Below are 22,219 nucleotides of genomic sequence, written 5' to 3'. Positions count from 1 at the left end.
ATGAGACTGTTTAAGTGATGAATGACTCTCTGCCCCCTCTCAATTTCTCTCTCTCTCTCTCTCTCTCTCTCTCTCTCTCTCTCTCTCTCTCTCTCTCTCTCTCTCTCTCTCTCTTTCATCTCTCTCTTTCTCTCTCTCTCGCTCTCTTTCATCTCTCTCTTTCTCTCTCTCGCTCTCTTTCATCTCTCTCTCGCTCTCTCTCATCTCTCTCTCCCTCTCCCACGCTCTCTTTCATCTCTCTCTTTCTTTCGCATCTCTCTCTTTCTCTGTCTCTCGCTCTCTTTCATAAGGAAGTGAATGGCTGCAAACTTTCTACTATTAAACTCGGACAAAACAGAGATGCTTGTTCTAGGTCCCAAGAAACAAAGAGATCTTCTGTTGAATCTGACAATTAATCTTAATGGTTGTACAGTCGTCTCAAATAAAACTGTGAAGGACCTCGGCGTTACTCTGGACCCTGATCTCTCTTTTGAAGAACATATCAAGACCATTTCGAGGACAGCTTTTTTCCATCAACGTAATATTGCAAAAATCAGAAACTTTCTGTCCAAAAATGATGCAGAAAAATTAATACATGCTTTTGTCACTTCTAGGTTAGACTACTGCAATGCTCTACTTTCCGGCTACCCGGATAAAGCACTAAATAAACTTCAGTTAGTGCTAAATACGGCTGCTAGAATCCTGACTTGAACCAAAAAATTTGATCATATTACTCCAGTGCTAGCCTCTCTACACTGGCTTCCTGTCAAAGCAAGGGCTGATTTTAAGGTTTTACTGCTAACCTACAAAGCATTACATGGGCTTGCTCCTACCTATCTCTCTGATTTGGTCCTGCCGTACATACCTACACGTACGCTACGGTCACAAGATGCAGGCCTCCTAATTGTCCCTAGAATTTCTAAGCAAACAGCTGGAGGCAGGGCTTTCTCCTATAGAGCTTCATTTTTATGGAACGGTCTGCCTACCCACGTTAGAGACGCAAACTCGGTCTCAACTTTTAAGTCTTTACTGAAGACTCATCTCTTCAGTGGGTCATATGATTGAGTGTAGTCTGGCCCAGGAGTGGGAAGGTGAACGGAAAGGCTCTGGAGCAACGAACCGCCCTTGCTGTCTCTGCCTGGCCGGTTCCCCTCTTTCCACTGGGATTCTCTGCCTCTAACCCTATTACAGGGGCTGATTCACTGGCTCACCGGGGCTCTCTCATGCCGTCCCTGCAGGGGGTGCGTCACCTGAGTGGGTTGATTCACTGTTGTGGTCATCCTGTCTGGGTTGGCCCCCCCCCCCCTTGGGCTGTGCCGTGGCGGAGATCTTTGTGGGCTATACTCAGCCTTGTCTCAGGATGGTAAGTTGGTGGTTGAAGATATCCCTCTAGTGGTGTGGGGGCTGTGCTTTGGCAAAGTGGGTGGGGTTATATCCTTCCTGTTTGGCCCTGTCCGGGGGTGTCCTCGGATGGGGCCACAGTGTCTCCTGTCCCCTCCTGTCTCAGCCTCCAGTATTTATGCTGCAGTAGTTTGTGTCGGGAGGCTAGGGTCAGTTTGTTATATCTGGAGTACTTCTCCTGTCCTATTCAGTGTCCTGTGTGAATCTAAGTGTGTGTTCTCTAATTCTCTCCTTCTTTCTTTCTCTCTCTCGGAGGACCTGAGCCCTAGGACCATGCCCCAGGACTACCTGACATGATGACTCCTTGCTGTCCCCAGTCCACCTGGCCATGCTGCTGCTCCAGTTTCAACTGACCTGAGCCCTAGGACCATGCCCCAGGACTACCTGACATGATGACTCCTTGCTGTCCCCAGTCCACCTGGCCATGCTGCTGCTCCAGTTTCAAATGTTCTGCCTTACTATTATTCGACCATGCTGGTCATTTATGAACATTTGAACATCTTGGCCATGTTCTGTTATAATCTCCACCCGGCACAGCCAGAAGAGGACAGGCCACCCCACATATGCTCTCTCTAATTCTCTCTTTCTTTCTCTCTCTCGGAGGACCTGAGCCCTAGGAACGTGCCCCAGGACTACCTGACATGATGACTCCTTGCTGTCCCCGGTCCACCTGACTGTGCTGCTGCTCCAGTTTCAACTGTTCTGCCTTGTTATTATTCGACCATGCTGGTCATTTATGAACATTTGAACATCTTGGCCATGTTCTGTTATAATCTCCACCCGGCACAGCCAGAAGAGGACTGGCCACCCCACATACCCTGGTTCCTCTCTAGGTTTCTTCCTAGGTTTTGGCCTTTCTAGGGAGTTTTTCCTAGCCACCGTGCTTCTACACCTGCACTGCTTCCTGTTTGGGGTTTTAGGCTGGGTTTCTGTACAGCACTTTGAGATATCAGCTGATGTACGAAGGGCTATATAAATACATTTGACTTGATTTGATTTGATCTCTCTCTCGCTCTCTCTCTCATCTCTCTCTCGCTCTCTTTCATCTCACTCTCTCCCTCTCTCTCTCTCTCCCTCTCTCTCACACTCTCTTTCTTCTCTCTCGCTCTCTTTCAGCTCTCTCCCTCTCTCTCTCGCTCTCTACCTCTCTCTCTTGCGCTCTCTTTCATCTCTTTCTCTCTCTCGCTCTCTTTCATCTCTCTCTCTCTCTCTCCCTCTCTCTCACACTCTCTTTCTTCTCTCTCGCTCTCTTTCAGCTCTCTCCCTCTCTCTCTCGCTCTCTCTCTCTCTCTCTCTCTCTCTCTCTCTCTCTCTCTCTCTCTCTCTCTCTCTCACACACACAGATCTGAGCTGAGCTTAGCAGGAACTGTAAAGTGAGAAGGCCATTAGTAACTGTCAGAGATCAGAAGAGCTTACTAAGCACCACGGGAGCCAGCGCTGCACAACCATGTGGGGGGATAGGTAGATGGGATTCTCATCATCTAAAATATCACAATAGTGTCATCTCTCTCTGGCACAAGGTCAATCAGTACGTCAGTCTCCAATCAGAATCACTATGTCTCGTACTCTCGCTCTCCTCTCTCGCACTCTCTCTCTCTCTCTCTCTCTCTCTCTCTCTCTCTCTCTCTCTCTCTCTCTCTCTCTCTCTCTCTCTGTCTCTCTGCCTGTCTGTCTGTCTCTCTCTGTCTCTGTCTCTGTCTCTGTCTCTGTCTCTCTCTCTCTCTCTCTCTCTCTCTCTCTCTCTCTCTCTCTCTCTCTCTCTCTCTGTCTCCCTTTGTCTTACACACACAGACACACACACCATCTCTTTAACTCTGGAGGAGGACTTATCCAACAGTACTCTCACCTTAGCACTGTGTTGGCAGCTAGGACAATTATTTACAGGTACATGTGTGGGTATCCGTGTGTGTGTGTGTGTGTGTGTGTGTGTGTGTGTGTGTGTGTGTGTGTGTGTGTGTGTGTGTGTGTGTGTGTGTGTGTGTGTGTGTGTGTGTGTGTGTGTGTGTGTGTGTGTGTGTGTGTGTGTGTGTGTGTGTGTGTGTGTGTGTGTGTGTGTGTGTGTATCTCTGCCCTGTTGTACTTGTATGGAAGCCTCATAGCTGAATGAGTCATCAGGCCTAGCCCAGCTGATCAAAGGGGGCTTATGATGACACACACACACACACACACACACACACACACACACACACACACACACACACACACACACACACACACACACACACACACACACAGAGAGATCCGTGATGAGTCACAATATAGGTCAGACAGACACCATGTTGACGAGAACACAGCTTGCCTTTACTTCAGTATTCAACACGAGCAGGATCTCCTGCTAAAGTAACGTGTCCTCCTGTCTCTAACTCTAAGTCCACTACAGACTGTCTGTCTCTCTCCAGAAGAATTGTCCAATACAGAGTGTCTGTCTCTCTCCAGAAGAATTGTCCAATACAGAGTGTCTGTCTCTCTCCAGAAGAATTGTCCAATACAGACTGTCTGTCTCTCTCCAGAAGAATTGTCCAATACAGAGTGTCTGTCTCTCTCCAGAAGAATTGTCCAATACAGAGTGTCTGTCTCTCTCCAGAAGTGTTGTCCAATACAGACTGTCTGTCTCTCCAGAAGGGTTGTCCAATACAGACTGTCTGTCTCTCCAGAAGGGTTGTCCAATACAGACTGTCTGTCTCTCCAGAAGTGTTGTCCAACACAGACTGTCTGTCTCTCCAGAAGGGTTGTCCAACACAGACTGTCTGTCTCTCCAGAAGGGTTGTCCAATACAGACTGTATGTCTCTCCAGAAGGGTTGTCCAATACAGACTGTCTGTCTCTCCAGAAGGGTTGTCCAACACAGACTGTCTGTCTCTCCAGAAGGGTTGTCCAATACAGAGTGTCTGTCTCTCTCCAGAAGTGTTGTCCAATACAGAGTGTCTGTCTCTCTCCAGAAGAATTGTCCAATACAGAGTGTCTGTCTCTCTCCAGAAGAATTGTCCAATACAGACTGTCTGTCTCTCTCCAGAAGAATTGTCCAATACAGAGTGTCTGTCTCTCTCCAGAAGAATTGTCCAATACAGAGTGTCTGTCTCTCTCCAGAAGTGTTGTCCAATACAGAGTGTCTGTCTCTCCAGAAGGGTTGTCCAATACAGACTGTCTGTCTCTCCAGAAGGGTTGTCCAATACAGACTGTCTGTCTCTCCAGAAGGGTTGTCCAATACAGACTGTCTGTCTCTCCAGAAGTGTTGTCCAATACAGACTGTCTGTCTCTCCAGAAGGGTTGTCCAACACAGACTGTGTCTCTCCAGAAGGGTTGTCCAATACAAACTGTCTGTCTCTCCAGAAGTGTTGTCCAACACAGACTGTCTGTCTCTCCAGAAGGGTTGTCCAACACAGACTGTCTGTCTCTCCAGAAGGGTTGTCCAATACAGACTGTCTGTCTCTCCAGAAGGGTTGTCCAATACAGACTGTCTGTCTCTCCAGAAGAGTTGTCCAATACAGACTGTCTGTCTCTCCAGAAGTGTTGTCCAATACAGACTGTCTGTCTCTCCAGAAGGGTTGTCCAACACAGACTGTCTGTCTCTCCAGAAGGGTTGTCCAATACAAACTGTCTGTCTCTCCAGAAGTGTTGTCCAACACAGACTGTCTGTCTCTCCAGAAGGGTTGTCCAACACAGACTGTCTGTCTCTCCAGAAGGGTTGTCCAATACAGACTGTCTGTCTCTCCAGAAGGGTTGTCCAATACAGACTGTCTGTCTCTCTCCAGAAGGGTTGTCCACTACAGACTGTCTGTCTCTCCAGAAGGGTTGTCCAATACAAACTGTCTGTCTCTCCAGAAGTGTTGTCCAATACAGACTGTCTGTCTCTCCAGAAGTGTTGTCCAATACAGACTGTCTGTCTCTCCAGAAGGGTTGTCCAACACAGACTGTCTGTCTCTCCAGAAGGGTTGTCCAATACAAACTGTCTGTCTCTCCAGAAGTGTTGTCCAACACAGACTGTCTGTCTCTCCAGAAGGGTTGTCCAACACAGACTGTCTGTCTCTCCAGAAGGGTTGTCCAATACAGACTGTCTGTCTCTCCAGAAGGGTTGTCCAATACAGACTGTCTGTCTCTCTCCAGAAGGGTTGTCCACTACAGACTGTCTGTCTCTCCAGAAGGGTTGTCCAATACAAACTGTCTGTCTCTCTCCAGAAGGGTTGTCCACTACAGACTGTCTGTCTCTCCAGAAGTGTTGTCCACTACAGACTGTCTGTCTCTCTCCAGAAGAATTGTCCAATACAGAGTGTCTGTCTCTCTCCAGAAGAATTGTCCAATACAGACTGTCTGTCTCTCCAGAAGGGTTGTCCACTACAGACTGTCTGTCTCTCCAGAAGGGTTGTCCAATACAGACTGTCTGTCTCTCTCCAGAAGGGTTGTCCACGACAAACTATCTGTCTCTCTCCAGTGTTTTGAAAACATATTTAATCTTCAATTCTGATGGATTTAATTTATTACGGTGGAAAAATGATTACCTCTTATCAATCCAATAAAAGATATATTTAATTTAGTTTCTAACAGCTGCTTACGTAACACTCTAGATCAGCAGCAACAGAGCAGAGCAGTACTCTTGTTGAGGTTGTTATAACGTTGGACGAATAACATTGTGTTTCTATGTGCTTGCCTCAGCTAACTGAGACATGTCAGGTTTGGCTTGGCTGTTGCATAACAGCAATCTGGAAATTGTCAGTGTGCCGTCCAGTTCCCGGGAGTAGGAAAGAGAGTGATTGAAGAGGGAGGTGGGGGGGGTAAAGCCCCTTTGGTGCAGTGGACACACAAAATAGACTGTTGTTGTTATCATGGCATTGCCGTAGAAACGAAAACTGCCAGTAATCATTTTAATGATGCCGCAGACAGACAGATGGGCTAATGCCAGACTTCCTGCCTCATACAACACTTCCTGGGTGCTCAGCCAATAACCAGCCAAAGCTGTCAAGTGCCACCCAGAGCTGTCAAGCATCCAGACACTGAAATTGATGAAATTGCTTCTTCCGATTATTGATAAACATGCACCTGTTAAAAAACATACTGCTACAACTGTCAAGGCTCCATAGATTGATGTGGAATTGAAAAACTGTATTGACAACTTAGATGGAAAGCTACTGAGGATGGTAGCTGACTCTATAGCCACTCCTATCTGTCATATCTTTAATCTGAGCCTAGAGGAAAGTCTTTGTCCTCAGGCCTGGAGGGAAGCCAAAGTCATTCTGCTACCCAAGAGTGGTAACGCGAACTTTACTGGATCTAACAGCAGACCTATAAGCTTGCTGCCAGCTCTTAGCAAACTGTTGGAAAACAATTGGGGTTGACCAAATACAATGCTATTACTCTGTAAACAAAAGAATAACAGAATTCCAGCATGCTTATAGAGAAGGGCACGCAACATGTACTGCACTGACACAAATGACTGATGATTGGTTGAAAGAAATTGATACTAAGAAGATTTTGGGAGCTGTACTGTTAGATTTCAGTGTAGCCTTTGATATTATTGACCATAACCTGTTGTTGAAAAGAACGTATGTGTTATGGCTTTTCAACCTCTGCCATGTCGTAGATTCACAGCCATGTCGTAGATTCACAGCTATATCGTAGATTCACAGCCATGTCGTAGATTCACAGCCATGTCGTAGATTCACAGCCATGTCGTAGATTCACAGCTATATCGTAGATTCACAGCCATGTCGTAGATTCACAGCCATATCGTAGATTCACAGCTATATCGTAGATTCACAGCTATATCGTAGATTCACAGCCATGTCGTAGATTCAGAGCCATGTCGTAGATTCACAGCCATGTCGTAGATTCACAGCCATATCGTAGATTCACAGCTATATCGTAGATTCACAGCCATGTCGTAGATTCACAGCCATGTCGTAGATTCACAGCCATGTCGTAGATTCACAGCCATGTCATAGATTCACAGCCATATCGTAGATTCACAGCCATATCGTAGATTCACAGCTATATCGTAGATTCACAGCCATATCGTAGATTCACAGCTATATCGTAGATTCACAGCTATATCGTAGATTCACAGCCATGTCGTAGATTCACAGCCATGTCGTAGATTCAGAGCCATGTCGTAGATTCACAGCCATATCGTAGATTCACAGCCATATCGTAGATTCACAGCTATATCGTAGATTCACAGCCATGTCGTAGATTCACAGCCATGTTGTAGATTCAGAGCCATGTCGTAGATTCACAGCCATATCGTAGATTCACAGCCATATCGTAGATTCACAGCCATGTCGTAGATTCACAGCCATGTCGTAGATTCAGAGCCATATCGTAGATTCACAGCCATGTCGTAGATTCAGAGCCATGTCGTAGATTCAGAGCCATGTCGTAGATTCAGAGCCATATCGTAGATTCACAGCCATGTCGTAGATTCAGAGCCATGTCGTAGATTCACAGCCATATCGTAGATTCAGAGCCATATCGTAGAGTCAGAGTCATATCGTAGATTCACAGCCATATCGTAGATTCAGAGCCATATCGTAGATTCACAGCCATATCGTAGATTCAGAGCCATATCGTAGATTCAGAGCCATATCATAGATTCACAGCCATATCGTAGATTCAGAGCCATATCGTAGATTCACAGCCATATCGTAGAGTCAGAGCCATATCGTAGATTCAGAGCCATATCGTAGATTCACAGCCATATCGTAGATTCAGAGCCATATCGTAGATTCAGAGCCATATCGTAGATTCAGAGCCATATCGTAGATTCACAGCCTTATCGTAGATTCACAGCCATATCGTAGATTCACAGCCATATCGTAGATTCACAGAAATATCGTAGATTCATAGCCATATCGTAGATTCAGAGCCATATCGTAGATTCAGAGCCATATCGTAGATTCACAGCCATATCGTAGATTCAGAGCGATGTCGTAGATTCACAGCCATATCGTAGATTCACAGCCATATCGTAGATTCCGAGCCATGTCGTAGATTCAGAGCCATGTCGTAGATTCAGAGCCATATCGTAGATTCAGAGCCATTTCGTAGATTCAGAGCCATATCGTAGATTCAGAGCCATATCGTAGATTCAGAGCCATATCGTAGATTCAGAGTCATATCGTAGATTCACATCCATCTAATAGAACTCAGAGGGTTTTCTTTTGTTTTTTGTAATAGTATTTTTATTGGAATTTCACAATTTTCACCCATATTAAGAGATACAACAACAGAGACAAAGCAACAAAAAACAGCACTCACTTACACATACCTGCGTATATATATACGCGGCAGGGTGGCCTAGTGGTTAGAGCATTGGAAGGTTGCAAGTTCAAATCCCTGAGCTGACAAGGTACAAATCTGTCATTCTGCCCCTGAACAGGCAGTTAACCCACTGTTCCTAGGCGGTCATTGAAAATAAGAATTTGTTCTTAACTGACTTGCCTAGTTAAATAAAGATCAAATAAAAAAATATACATACATACACCATTTTCCTCTTCCCGCTCGGTGCTTCTCTCATCCCCATCATTGTCTCTCAATACATACATTTTAAACAAACTTACAAACAGAAATTAAACAAAAAAGCTCAGTTTAAACCAAGAAGTTAGGTTCCACACATGGAACATACAGTGTAATTCTGAAATACATAGATCCCCACCATTCTAAGAGAATCCTTGCAGCGTAATAGCTGATACCTCAGGTTCTAGGTAATTTAGATAAGGTTCCCATACTTTGTATAACTGATCTGTTTTAGAATGCAATGTACATGTCAGATATTCCAGAGGCACCCATTCAAATAGTATCTTATGCCAATCTTTAATAGAAGGAACCTTATCACTAATGCACTGTGAAAGGATGTTTTTCCTCCCTGCGAAGGTAAGGATGTTGTAAAGGTTCTCCTCTTACCCACAGAAGTAACATGCCTACTAGGGAGACCCAGCAGTAAAGAAACTGGGTCCAATTCTAGATCAACCCCTAGGATCTTTTCAATTTCTTGCAGAACACCAGAGCAGTATCTTTGTATTTTGGTACATGACCATAAACAATGTGTTAGGGTGCCTGTATCAGTTTTGCATTTAAGACACTGAGGAGAGGAGGAAGTGGGGCTAAAAGCATGTCTGCGATTTGGGGATATATGCAATCTGTGTATTATTCTTAATTGGATTGCTCTAGTACGATTACATATAGATATTGTTTTTTTCATATCTCAAAAAGTCCTCCCACATCTCTTCGTCAATAGTAACAGACAATTATTTCTCCCACACTTGTTTCACCCTCTGTGTGTTGACAGCAGAAAAGGACCTTAAAGCATCATAAAACAGACTTACAGACATTTTCCTTTGTGGGAAAAAAGCATTATTTCAATGACAGACATATCAGGGTTACCAATTAAGGTGGTGCTCTTCAGAATATAATGTCTTACTTGTAGGAAGCGGAAAAAGTCCTGCTTTGGGATATTTCTCGACCATCTGCTCAAATGACAATAAAATCTTAGCAAATAAGTCATTTAGTCTGCGTATGCCCTTATTAAGCCAAAAGTTAAAGCCAGCATCCAGCAATCCTGGACCAAAATCTGGGTTGTTAAGAATTGGGGTAAGAGCAGAGGTTAGTTTGGACCTTCCCAGGAAGCGTTGAAATGACCTCCATACTTCGAGTGTGTTAAGTGTAATAGATTCAGAGCGTGTAATTATTGCAGTGATCTTCTATTGCAGTGATCTTCTACAGAATTGAAACTTCTAAAAAATAAAAGATCCTGTAAGGGGTATTTTGAAAGAGAAGTCTCAATATCTAACCAAATAGAGGAGTCATCATTTGTGATCCAGTCAGAAATATAACATAGGTGAGCACACCACTGATCTGATATTGAATCTGATATTGGGCAGGTCCAAGCCGCCCATAGAACTTGGCAGCTGCAATATTGCCGTCTTAAGTCTTGGCTTGCGTTTACTCCATATAAAGGAACTTAGCCATCCATTTACATCCTTTATTACCTTATTGGATAGTAATACTGGGATCATTTGGATTGGGTAAAGTGGTCTGGGTAAAATGTTCATTTTCAAGAGGTATATTCTACCCAACCATGAAATGGGGAGAGAGTTCCAGCGCTCCAGATCCTGTCTTATTGTATCAAACAAAGGAACAAAATTGGCTTTGTACATTTGCTGGAATTTAGGAGTTACAAATATACCCAGATACATAACACCTGAGGGAGACCATTTAAAAGGAAAGGGGGGAGAAGTGTTAGGTACAGAGTGTACAAAGGTTACCAAGTGGCATAGCCTGTGATTTAGTTAAGTTAATCTTGTAGCCTGAGAATTAGCTGAATAATTCAATAATATTAATAAGAGATGTATTTGAAGTCTCGGGACTAGAGATGAATATCAGGACATCAACAGCATACAAGCTTATTTTATGGTGAACATCACCAATGAGCAGCACCTGTATAGCAGGCGTTACCCTGATGTCCTCGGCCAGTGGTTCCATAACGAGTGCAAAGAGGAGGGGGGATAAAGGACAGCCCTGTCTGGTACCTCTGTATCTAGAGAAGCTATTTGACCTTAGCCCATTAGTCTGGATAGCAGCCTGAGGATCATCATATATAACTTTCACCCATTTTATAAAGTTGTCCCCTAGACCAAATGTATTTAGAGCAAAGAATAGGGAAGACCACTCCACACGATCAAATGCTTTCTCAGCATCTAGGGAGAGCACAAAACCATCCACAGCACTTTGTTGGTAGGCTTGAATTACATTAAGAAGCCGTCTGACATTGTTGCATGACTTACGGCCCCTAATGAAGCCAGTTTGGTCTCCTTTCACAATTAGTGGCAGTGAGTCCTCTAATCTTGTGGCTAGAATTTTAGAAAGCAATTTTCTATCCACATTCAGAAGGGAAATTGGTCTGTATGAGGAACAAGACTGGACATTTTCCCTTTTTGAGAATACGTGATATGTTGGCTTCTCTCAGCATTTGAGGGAGTTGGTCATTTGAAAATGAGTGGTTAAACATATCACGCAATGGCTCAAGGATCAGGCCATGGAACTCTTTATAGAACTCACTACAAAACCCATCTGGTCCTGGGACCTTACCATTTTTCAGATTCGTAATTGCAAACATTATCTCTTCCTCTGTAATAGGGGCATTAAGGAGAGATCTCTGTTCTTCGGAAATAGTAGGGAGCTCAATCTTAGAAAATAAGTTCTCCATTAATTTGGGTGCATCATTTGGCAGTTCTGAGGCATAAAGGTTTGCATAAAATGTCTTAAATGAGTCATTTATCAATTTATTTTCATATAAATGATTGCCATCAGAATCAGTAATAGTAGAAATTGACGGAGAGTCAGCTCTCTTTTTAGCTAGGTATGCCAAGTACCTCCCTGGCTTATCGCCGTGTTCATATAGCTTTTGCCTGACAAATCTCATTTTCTTTTCAGCGTCCTGTGTTAGGATAGAGTCCAACGTTGATCTAAGGTCTGATATTTCCTTTAATAGGGCAGGAGTGGGAGTTTTAATGTAGTCCTTCTCTTTAGTTCCTAATTCACCCTCTAAAGTTTGGCTAACGCTTTACAACTCTCCCAAAGGAGCGAGGGGTTGTCTGTTGATTGAGAGTTAATAGAGAAAAATGCTTTAAACTCTGTAATAAAATTTGATGTGAATGTACGGTCTTTAAGAATGGTTGTATTCAACCTCCAATGTCTTGACTGATTGAATGCCCGTTGAATTTTATGTCCAGGATCAACTCAGCATGATCAGATATGACTATGCTTCCCATTCTAGTGGATAAAACAGACTCCAAAGACATCCCGGGCATAAAATAGTAGTCTATTCTAGTCTGACATCCATGAGGTGCAGAGAAAAAATGTAAACTCTCTGTTGGAGGGATGAAAAGTTCTCCAGACATCCGCATACCCCAGATCATGACGAATAGCTTTAAGTGACTTAGCTTGAGGAGAGAGTGAAGCTATACCGCTGGGAAACTTATCAATAAGGGGGTTCAACAAACAATTAAAATCTCCTCCAACCCCTGCAGTGTCTGAGTTTAATTCTGAAATGTCTAGAAATACCTTAGTGAGGAAATCAGGGGTGTGTGAAGGGGAAGTAAATATTCATTATGGAAATGTTCTGCCCTTGTAAAGTACCATTAATTATAACAAAGCGACCAAATTTATCTTACACAATTCAAGACCTTAAGTGGTAAGTTATTTTTCACAAGAATTGCTACACCTCTACTTCTGGATGTAAAGGATGAGAAAAACACTTGACCAAACCCTCCTTGTTGCAATTTCAGATGCTCCTTGTCATCCAAACGAGTTTCTTGTAACAGGGCGATATCAATATTGTCTTTTTTCAAAAAAGACAGTACCTTCTTCCTTTTAATGGGGTTATGGCTCCCTCTACTGTTCCATGTACATACACGCAGTCTGTTACCTGCCATTGAATCCTACTGTAAAAGTGGGTGGTACCTTTTTCCATGTGTTGAACTCTCCTCTATCTCACCCAGCATAAACAAAATATATGAACCCTGAACTCGAACGATACTAAACCCAAAAATGAAACATGTAAAGATCCAAAAGGCGGTTTTCCCACTAGCTAACATGCAGAGGATTTCAACTTTCCAATGTAGACTCTTAAGTCCGCATTGCCACTCAATAGCCTCACCCTTTATATATATATATGGAAATGAAAATCAATTAGAAGAAGTTTGAGGCTCTTCCACCTAAAACCAAGCCTGGGCACCAATATAGATTCACACATATCTCAGCCTGAGTTATAGAGGCAGTTACTTTAGCAAGAAAAATAATAAAGATATGAATATTACTGAAGCGGAGCAAGTGAGAACTCACACCACTGTTTCATGAATTAATTAAAAAGTTATAATAATATAATAATATATGCCATTTAGCAGACGCTTTTATCCAAAGCGACTTACAGTCATGTGTGCATACATTCTACGTATGGGTGGTCCCGGGGATCGAACCCACTACCCTGGCGTTACAAGCGCCATGCTCTACCAACTGAGCTACAGTTATCCAATGCTGCGGATGTGCAGCTTAAAGTTATTTACCCGAGAGAGTCAATAAACGCAGCAGCCTCTTCAGGTGTGTAGAGTTTTTTAGGTGATCCCTTGACCATATTCTTCAATGTGGCCGGGTACAGCAGTGCGTAGTCCATCTTCTTCTCTTGAGTCGAGCCTTCGCTTTGTGTCTTCGTACAACCTCTGTAGAATAATCATTGAAGAATGAGACCTTTGGACCTTTACGTTGACTACCATCAGAGCCGATTTTTCGAGCCGCATCCATGATGCGCTGCTTGTCGGTGAAGTTTTGGGACTTTATAGCCACTGGCTGTGGGAGCTGATTGGGACCGGGTATTGGTGCTTGAGAGTGATGGGCTCTGTCCAGCTTCACATGACCAGCCTTAGTGTCCATTTGTAGGTAGCCAGGGATCCATTCCTCAAAAAACTTTACTGAACGTGTCCCTTCAGAATTTTTCGGGAGTCCCACGTGTTGAACGGACATGTTCAGAATTGCATTTGCGTCCTCGATTATCCAAGTCGTCAATGTGCTCCGCCATTTCGCGCACCTGTTTCTCAAGTGCTTTTATCTTAGTGTCCATAGATGTAGTTGAAGTTTCCACTGTAGGAATTCTTCCTTCCGCCTCATCAACACATTTGACAACCCTCTGTAGTTCAGCTGAATGGCCTGCTATTGCTTCCAAGACCGTTCTTATCTTAACATTGATCACTTTAGTAATGTTATCAGTCATCTTTTGAATCACCAGGTCTATTGTGCCTGGATCTGCAATGGTTTTAGCTTCGCTAACGTTAACTAGCTCCTCCTGCACATCTACGGGGATGGTGGTTTTGGTCGAGTTCTTAGTAGTTCTGTTGGGCATGTTGTCGGAGATTTTTGAGAAATAGCCGTCAAGACTCATTGTAGGATAACTTATTTAGCCAATTCTGCCACTTTTCAAGCTTGGAGATTAATGTAAAAATATACATTTACGAATGCCATGGAAGCTCGCTGAAGCACAGTGTCCTCTCTACAGTGCCATTTTGTCCCCCCAAAGTTTTTTTTAAAAATGAAAGCTTCTCTAATGTCAAACATGTAAAGTGTGGTGTACCACAGGGCAGCTCCCTAGGCCCTCTACTATTTTCAATGTATACCAATGACCTGCCACGGGCATTAAACAAAGCATGTCTGTCTATGTATGCTGATGATTCAACCATACACACATCAGGGTGGCCAGTGGCCAGTAATAAACTGGTCCTGAACATCTCTAAAACTAAGAGCATTGTATTTGGTCCAAATCATTCCCTAAGTTCTAGACCTCAGCTGAATCTGGTGATGAATCTGTTGAGGAGACTAAATTACTTGGCGTTACCTTAGATAGTAAACTATTATTGTCAAAACATATAGAGTCTGGCTAGCTAGGTCTTCATCTCTGTCTGCTGTTAGCTAGTTTCTGGCTAGCTAGGTCTTAATCTGTGTCTGGTGTTAGCTAGTTCCTGGCTAGCTAGGTCTTCATCTGTGTCTGGTGTTAGCTAGTTCCTGGCTAGCTAGGTCTTCCGCTGTGTCTGCTGTTAGCTAGTTCCTGGCTAGCTAGGTCTTCATCTGTGTCTGGTGTTAGCTAGTTCCTGGCTAGCTAGGTCTTCATGTGTCTGGTGTTAGCTAGTTCCTGGCTAGCTAGGTCTTCATCTGTGTCTGGTGTTAGCTAGTTCCTGGCTAGCTAGGTCTTCATCTGTGTCTGGTGTTAGCTAGTTCCTGGCTAGCTAGGTCTTCATCTGTGTCTGGTGTTAGCTAGTTCCTGGCTAACTAGGTCTTCATCTGTGTCTGGTGTTAGCTAGTTCCTGGCTAGCTAGGTCTTCATCTGTGTCTGGTGTTAGCTAGTTCCTGGCTAGCTAGGTCTTAATCTGTGTCTGGTGTTAGCTAGTTCCTGGCTAGCTAGGTCTTCATCTATGTCTGGTGTTAGCTAGTTCCTGGCTAGCTAGGTCTTCATCTGTGTCTGGTGTTAGCTAGTTCCTGGCTAGCTAGGTCTTTATCTGTGTCTGGTGTTAGCTAGTTACTGGCTAGCTAGGTCTTCATCTGTGTCTGGTGTTAGCTAGTTCCTGGCTAGCTAGGTCTTTATCTGTGTCTGGTGTTAGCTAGTTCCTGGCTAGCTAGGTCTTTATCTGTGTCTGGTGTTAGCTAGTTCCTGGCTAGCTAGGTCTTCATCTGTGTCTGGTGTTAGCTAGTTACTGGCTAGCTAGGTCTTAATCTGTGTCTGGTGTTAGCTAGTTCCTGGCTAGCTAGGTCTTCATCTATGTCTGGTGTTAGCTAGTTCCTGGCTAGCTAGGTCTTCATCTATGTCTGGTGTTAGCTAGTTCCTGGCTAGCTAGGTCTTCATCTGTGTCTGGTGTTAGCTAGTTCCTGGCTAGCTAGGTCTTCATCTGTGTCTGGTGTTAGCTAGTTCCTGGCTAGCTAGGTCTTCATCTGTGTCTGGTGTTAGCTAGTTCCTGGCTAGCTAGGTCTTCAGCCAGCGTGGAGCAAAAGTGTGGAAAGGGTCGTTTAAAACTCTGACGCAGTTGTCAAATCATTACATCCATCAGTGCTGCTGTGAACCGCATCACAAGAGACATGCCAAAGGCAAGATATACGGTACAAGAGCACATTATATCATTGATGCAATTTCAATGTTGTTTGAGTTGCTTTGTTTATCACCAAATGTGCTTGAGATGATTTTACAACCACACTGCTCACTGCATCCGAGTTGCTTAACATAGGCGTTTCAAAGACCTGTCAGTCAAGGTGAGCTCATGAATATTAGCTCCCCGCCCACTCAGCCTGTCTTTTCAAACTTCCTGGTTGTTAGCCATGAGAGAAAAAAGTACTTTTCAGAATGACTGTTTATGACCTTTAGTACAATACAATATGTACATTTACATTTAAGTCATTTAGCAGACGCTCTTATCCAGAGCGACTTACATAGTCCTTATTTTGAGGGCTTACACTAAAATATACTGGGTTGCTTAGCTGACCCAACTGCTGGGTTGCAGGCATTGGGTCACTTAGTTGGGTTGTTTTTTTAAAAGAGCAAGGTTGGTTTGTTGATGCTGGGTTATTGAGATATGAACCAGTAGAGGCTTGGCTTAGTAGGGGTGTGGCTTTCAGTCCTTTATGGCAACCCGTGAGGGTAAATGTCATTCCGGTTCATCTGTTCTTTTGAATGAATTATTATATATTATGGTCAAACACTAACACTTTTGTAGCTTTAATGAAGCTTATAGAAATGTTTTAGTTCCATAAAAATGTGTGAAGATTCCAATGTGATACCACAAATGGGATAGTAACCACTTTGTTGCAATATGTTAAAATTATCATATTAAAATATGTAATTTGCATTAATATTCAAGGACAATATAACATTGCAGTGTACAAACTTAACATGATCAACAGGATTGACATTCTCACGGGTGGCCAAAAATAACAATATAAAAACCAAGCCACTAACAAACCACACCTCCTGAAAATAACCTAATGATAAGCTTTAAAAAACAACCAGCTGCTTGGTCAACCCAGCACGAAAGTGAATACAATCCCAACTGATTTTCAAATGAACCCATTTCCGGGTAATCCAAACAATTCAACATATTGGGTAATTTATGCAACCTCTCACATTATGCATATTTACAAAGTGATGTATAATTCCGATTGAAATCCAGCCAAACAAACAGTAATGGTTAGTTTAGAAAATGTTACAACCTGCAATCAGAATGACAGCCAGGGTTAAAAAGACTGAAAAATGAGACTATCTAGAGTAGACCATCTAAACTGGAACAACCATTTCAGTAATGGTTAGTTTAGAAAATGTATGTCATTTATATTTGAGAAGCACAAGAGCAATTCGTCAATGTACATGCAAAAACATAGATAATGAAACAAACAATTCTTAAACTCTGTCTGTAATAGAGCATGCTGGGAAATATGCGAGTGACACAAAACAAGCAAGTATAGTGTACAGAGTCATTGTACCTATCTAAACCGCTGTGAAATATCTGTTCCATAAACAAACATATTGTGTTTGCAGCTGTTTGAAGCTGGTGTACGAAAAGTAAAAGTAAAACTTATGAACGGGAAGCATAGAAATAGAGCATATAGAACAGATCTTACCGCTTCTTAGACTTGCTTTCTTTGAGAATGACAGATCTAAAACACATATTTTCTATGTGAATTTGGTCGGGTTGAACAAAAAAAGGTACATATTGCAGCTGTAGCACTCGGTGTTAAATTGAACATTGGATAATTTTCTGTCCACCATCTCTGGAGGATATCATATTCATTGGACTGTCTCTGGAGGATATCATATTCATTGGACTGTCTCTGGAGGATATCATATTCATTGGACTGTCTCTGGAGGATATCATATTCATTGGACTGTCTCTGGAGGATATCATATTCATTGGACTGTCTCTGGAGGATATCATATTCATTGGACTGTCTCTGGAGGATATCATATTCATTGGACTGTCTCCGGAGGATATCATATTCATTGGACTGTCTCTGGAGGATATCATATTCATTGGACTGTCTCTGGAGGATATCATATTCATTGGACTGTCTCTGGAGGATATCATATTCATTGGACTGTCTCTGGAGGATATCATATTCATTGGACTGTCTCCGGAGGATATCATATTCATTGGACTGTCTCTGGAGGATATCATATTCATTGGACTGTCTCTGGAGCTATGTCCTTCAAATATCAAGAGAGATTTCAATTTCAATGTCATGATGACTTCAATCAACTCCCTCCCAGCGGTCAGCCAGTCAGTGGGTGAGTGACATGTTCAATTTCCACTGTTTCACTTTCTCCTGACACAGTACAGCTGCAGCCTATCCCTTTCACCCCGGCGGTTGGATCAATCAGTGTAGCACTGTGTCCGCTAGAGGCCAGCTACAGAACATATTGGTCCGTGTAAAGGACACCCATATTATATCAGGCATTATCATTTCTATGGATGCAGCATTTGCATCACATTGAGCTCTGCACAGTGCAGCTGTAGCCCAGGCCTACGACTCGGTCCTCACGCTGCCCTTACCCTCTGGCCCTAACACGGAGGTTGGATCTGATTGGTTTGTTTATGACAGCTTGATGGACCGACCCTGAGCGCCTTGGCAGCCCGCGGCAACTGCCTCAACCTGGCCAGACGCGGCAATGCTGGTGTCCCTATTAGTTATAGAGCCTATAGGGGTAAATAGAAAGAGAGCGAGAGAGAGAGAGCTTACGAGTCAGAGGTGGAAATAAAGAGAGAGAGCTGATGAGGCAGAGGGGAAAATAGAGAGAGAGAGATATGATGTGAGAGAGAGAGAGAGATATGATGTGTGTGTGTGAGAGAGAGAGAGATATGATGTGAGAGAGAGAGAGAGATATGATGTGTGTGTGAGAGAGAGAGAGAGAGAGAGAGAGAGATATGATGAGGCAGAGGGGCAAATAGAGAGAGAGAGCGAGAGCGAGAGAGATGATGTGTGAGAGAGAGAGATATGATGTGTGAGAGAGAGAGAGAGAGAGAGAGAGAGAGAGAGAGAGAGAGAGAGAGAGAGAGAGAGAGAGAGAGAGAGAGAGAGAGAGAGAGAGAGAGAGAGAGAGAGCTGATGAGGCAGAGGGGGAAATAGAGAGAGAGAGAGAGCTGACGAGGCAGAGGGGTAATAGAGAGAGAGAGAGAGCTGATGAGGCAGAGAGAGCTGATGAGAGAGAGAGAGAGAGAGAGAGAGAGAGAGAGAGAGAGAGAGAGAGAGAGAGAGAGAGAGCTGATGAGGCAGAGGGGGAAATAGAGAGAGAGAGAGAGAGAGAGAGAGAGAGAGAGAGAGAGAGAGAGAGAGAGAGAGAGAGAGAGAGAGAGAGAGATATGATGAGGCAGAGGGGCAAATAGAGAGAGATATGATGTGTGTGTGAGAGAGAGAGAGAGAGAGAGAGAGAGAGAGAGAGAGAGAGAGAGAGAGAGAGAGAGAGAGAGAGAGAGAGAGAGAGAGAGAGAGAGAGAGAGAGAGAGAGAGAGAGAGAGCTGATGAGGCAGAGGGGGAAATAGAGAGAGAGAGAGAGCTGACGAGGCAGAGGGGTAATAGAGAGAGAGAGAGCTGATGAGGCAGAGAGAGAGAGAGAGAGAGAGAGAGAGAGAGAGAGAGAGAGAGAGAGAGAGAGAGAGAGAGAGAGAGAGAGAGAGAGAGAGAGAGAGAGAGAGAGCTGATGAGGCAGAGGGGGAAATAGAGAGAGAGAGAGAGAGAGAGAGAGAGAGAGAGAGAGAGAGAGAGAGAGAGAGAGAGAGAGAGAGAGAGAGAGAGAGAGAGAGAGAGAGAGAGAGAGAGAGAGAGAGAGATGATGAGGCAGAGGGGGAAATAGAGAGAGAGAGAGAGAGAGCTGACGAGGCAGAGGGGAAATAGAGAGAGAGAGAGCTGATGAGGCAGAGAGAGAGAGAGAGAGAGAGAGCTGATGAGGCAGAGAGAGAGAGAGAGAGAGAGAGAGAGAGAGAGAGAGAGAGAGAGAGAGAGAGAGAGAGCTTACGATTCAGAAGGGGAAATAGAGACTGGAAAACAGTCCATATGAGGCCTCTTCAACCTCAGGAGGCTGAAGAAATTTGGCTTGTCACCTAAAACACTCACAAACTTCTACAGATGCACAATCGAGAGCATTCTGTTGGGCTTTATCACTGCCTGGTACGGCAACTGCTCCGCCCACAACCGTAAGGCTCTCCAGAGGGTAGTGAGGTCTGCACAACGCATCACCGGGGGCAAACTACCTGCCCTCCAGGACACATACACCACCCGATGTCACATGAAGGTCAAAAAGATCATGAAGGACAACAACCACCCGAGCCACTGCCTGTTCACCCCGCTCACATCCAGAAGGCAAGGTCATTACAGGTGCATCAAAGCTGGGACGGAGATACTAAAAAAACATGTCTATCTCAAGGCCATCAGACTGTTAAACAGCCACCACTAACATAGAGTGGCTGCTGCCAACATGCAGACTCAAATCTCTGGCCACTTAAATACATTTAATAGATGGATTTAATAAAGGTTTCACTAATCACTTTAAATAACGCTACTTTTATAATGTTTACATATCCTACATTACTCATCTCATATGTATATACTGTATTCTATTCCATCTACTGCATCTTGCCTATGCCGCACGGCCATCACTCCAATCCATATATTTATATGTACATATTCTTATTCATCCCTTTACATTATGTGTATAAGGTAGTTGTTGTGAATTTGTTAGATTACTTGTTAGATATTACTGCACTGTCAGAACTAGAAGCACAAGCATTTCGCTACACTCACATTAACATCTGCTAACAATGTGTATGTGACCAATACAATTTGATTTGATAGTGACTTTTAGTCAATAATTTATTTTACACTAGATGACTAATAGGGGCTCTGTGTTGAAGCCACCGTGCCTCCATCTTGGCACTCCCTCATCAGTGTAAATTTTTTTTTTTTTTTTTCATTATTTATTCTATTACAAACACCTTAATGAATCATTTTAAATTATATTATATTACATAAACATTGGAAATGAACACATATATAAAAACATATATAAAAACATTTTCCTTAAAGTATAATTTTGTTACTGTCCCCACCACAACAAAAACATAATTAAATACATGTCATTTTGTCCTTTAATTTAATTTAATTGAAATACTAGAGAATTCCATTCATTCCTATGGAGGATTTATTCTACTGGGCAGTGCCAATATGGACGTCCGGTGGCTTCAAATCCCCTCAATGGCCAATACATAGCATCACATCATTGCGTGTGTGCGTGCGTGCGTGCGTGTGTGTGTGTGTGAGAGAGAGAGAGAGAGAGAGAGAGAGAGAGAGAGAGAGAGAGAGAGAGAGAGAGAGAGAGAGAGAGAGAGAGAGAGAGAGAGAGAGAGAGAGAGAGAAAACACTTGTGAGGAGGAATTAATTTCCATACATTAGTGTACGTCTATAACCTACAACAGATCAAGATAACCATTGTGAATATTGGCAAAATATATAGAAATAATCGGCTATACTGAATTAAGCTATTCACTACACAGCCCTGGCATGATCCCGGAACAAATTTACCCAGGCCCATAATATAAATCAGTAGACATTGCATCCGGGTCACAGGGCGTCAATAATCAGAACATAAATGTAAATGCTACTGTATTGTTTCAAATGACAGACACCTTGCAGCAGTAGCCTAGCAGCGGTAGCCTTGAAAGCAGCAGTCGCATCTCCTGCCAGGCAAATGCGCATAACCCAGTCGGCAGCAGCAGCGGACAATTCTTCATTGTTTAGACTTAGACAATTCAATATCAGTCACTGCTCATTCTGCAATAGGCTACTCACCATTCAATCCGTCCAACATGCAAGGGCTCTGAAGTCAGCCAAGTCAAGACAGATACAAAAATAACAAATCTTGAGGATGACAGTAGCGCATAGCTTTACGGTTTGATGTAAAAATGTATCTTTGCCGTCGGCATTCAAATTCTCCTTATTGTGCTATTGACACCTGGTCAAGCGGTAAATGCTCCCTGTTCGGCCGACCGCTAGCCCTTTCGCAGGCTTCTTTAGTTCCAGTCCTATTGTCTCCGCATCGCTCCTGGATGAGAGGATCTGAGAGGAGAGACGGGGAACGCAGAGCTCCAGCCCCTTTTCCGCCTCAACCAATAGCAGTGGAGAATCGGTAGAAGCCTAGAAGCGCACCCTGCCTGCACGCCAGGACCGGAGTGACCGTCCTTGCTGTCTCTGTACAGATTAGCGACAACCGGGAAAGGGAAAGGGAGGAATGAGAAGGGAATTTATTGGTTGACTGTTGAAGGTATTGGGAGGGA

The 22,219-nt window shown here is 43.6% G+C and overlaps 1 protein-coding gene across 1 annotated transcript in view; it reads right to left on the bottom strand.

Annotated features, from left to right (window-relative positions):
- The window catches only part of LOC124047534 (serine/threonine-protein kinase SBK1-like), a 30,212-nt gene extending 8,242 nt beyond the window's left edge, over nt 1-21,970 (bottom strand). Inside the window, exon 1 of the mRNA XM_046367843.1 lies at nt 21,735-21,970. The gene's annotated coding sequence lies outside the window, so the exon portion shown is untranslated. The remainder of the gene's footprint in view (nt 1-21,734) is intronic.
- Nucleotides 21,971-22,219: the final 249 nt, after the last annotated feature.

This window comes from Oncorhynchus gorbuscha, linkage group LG11, assembly GCF_021184085.1.
Source record: "Oncorhynchus gorbuscha isolate QuinsamMale2020 ecotype Even-year linkage group LG11, OgorEven_v1.0, whole genome shotgun sequence".
In the NCBI taxonomy this organism is placed as follows: domain Eukaryota; kingdom Metazoa; phylum Chordata; class Actinopteri; order Salmoniformes; family Salmonidae; genus Oncorhynchus; species Oncorhynchus gorbuscha.
The sequence above is the reverse complement of the archived record's forward strand: the minus strand, read 5'-3'. Positions and strand labels throughout refer to the sequence as shown.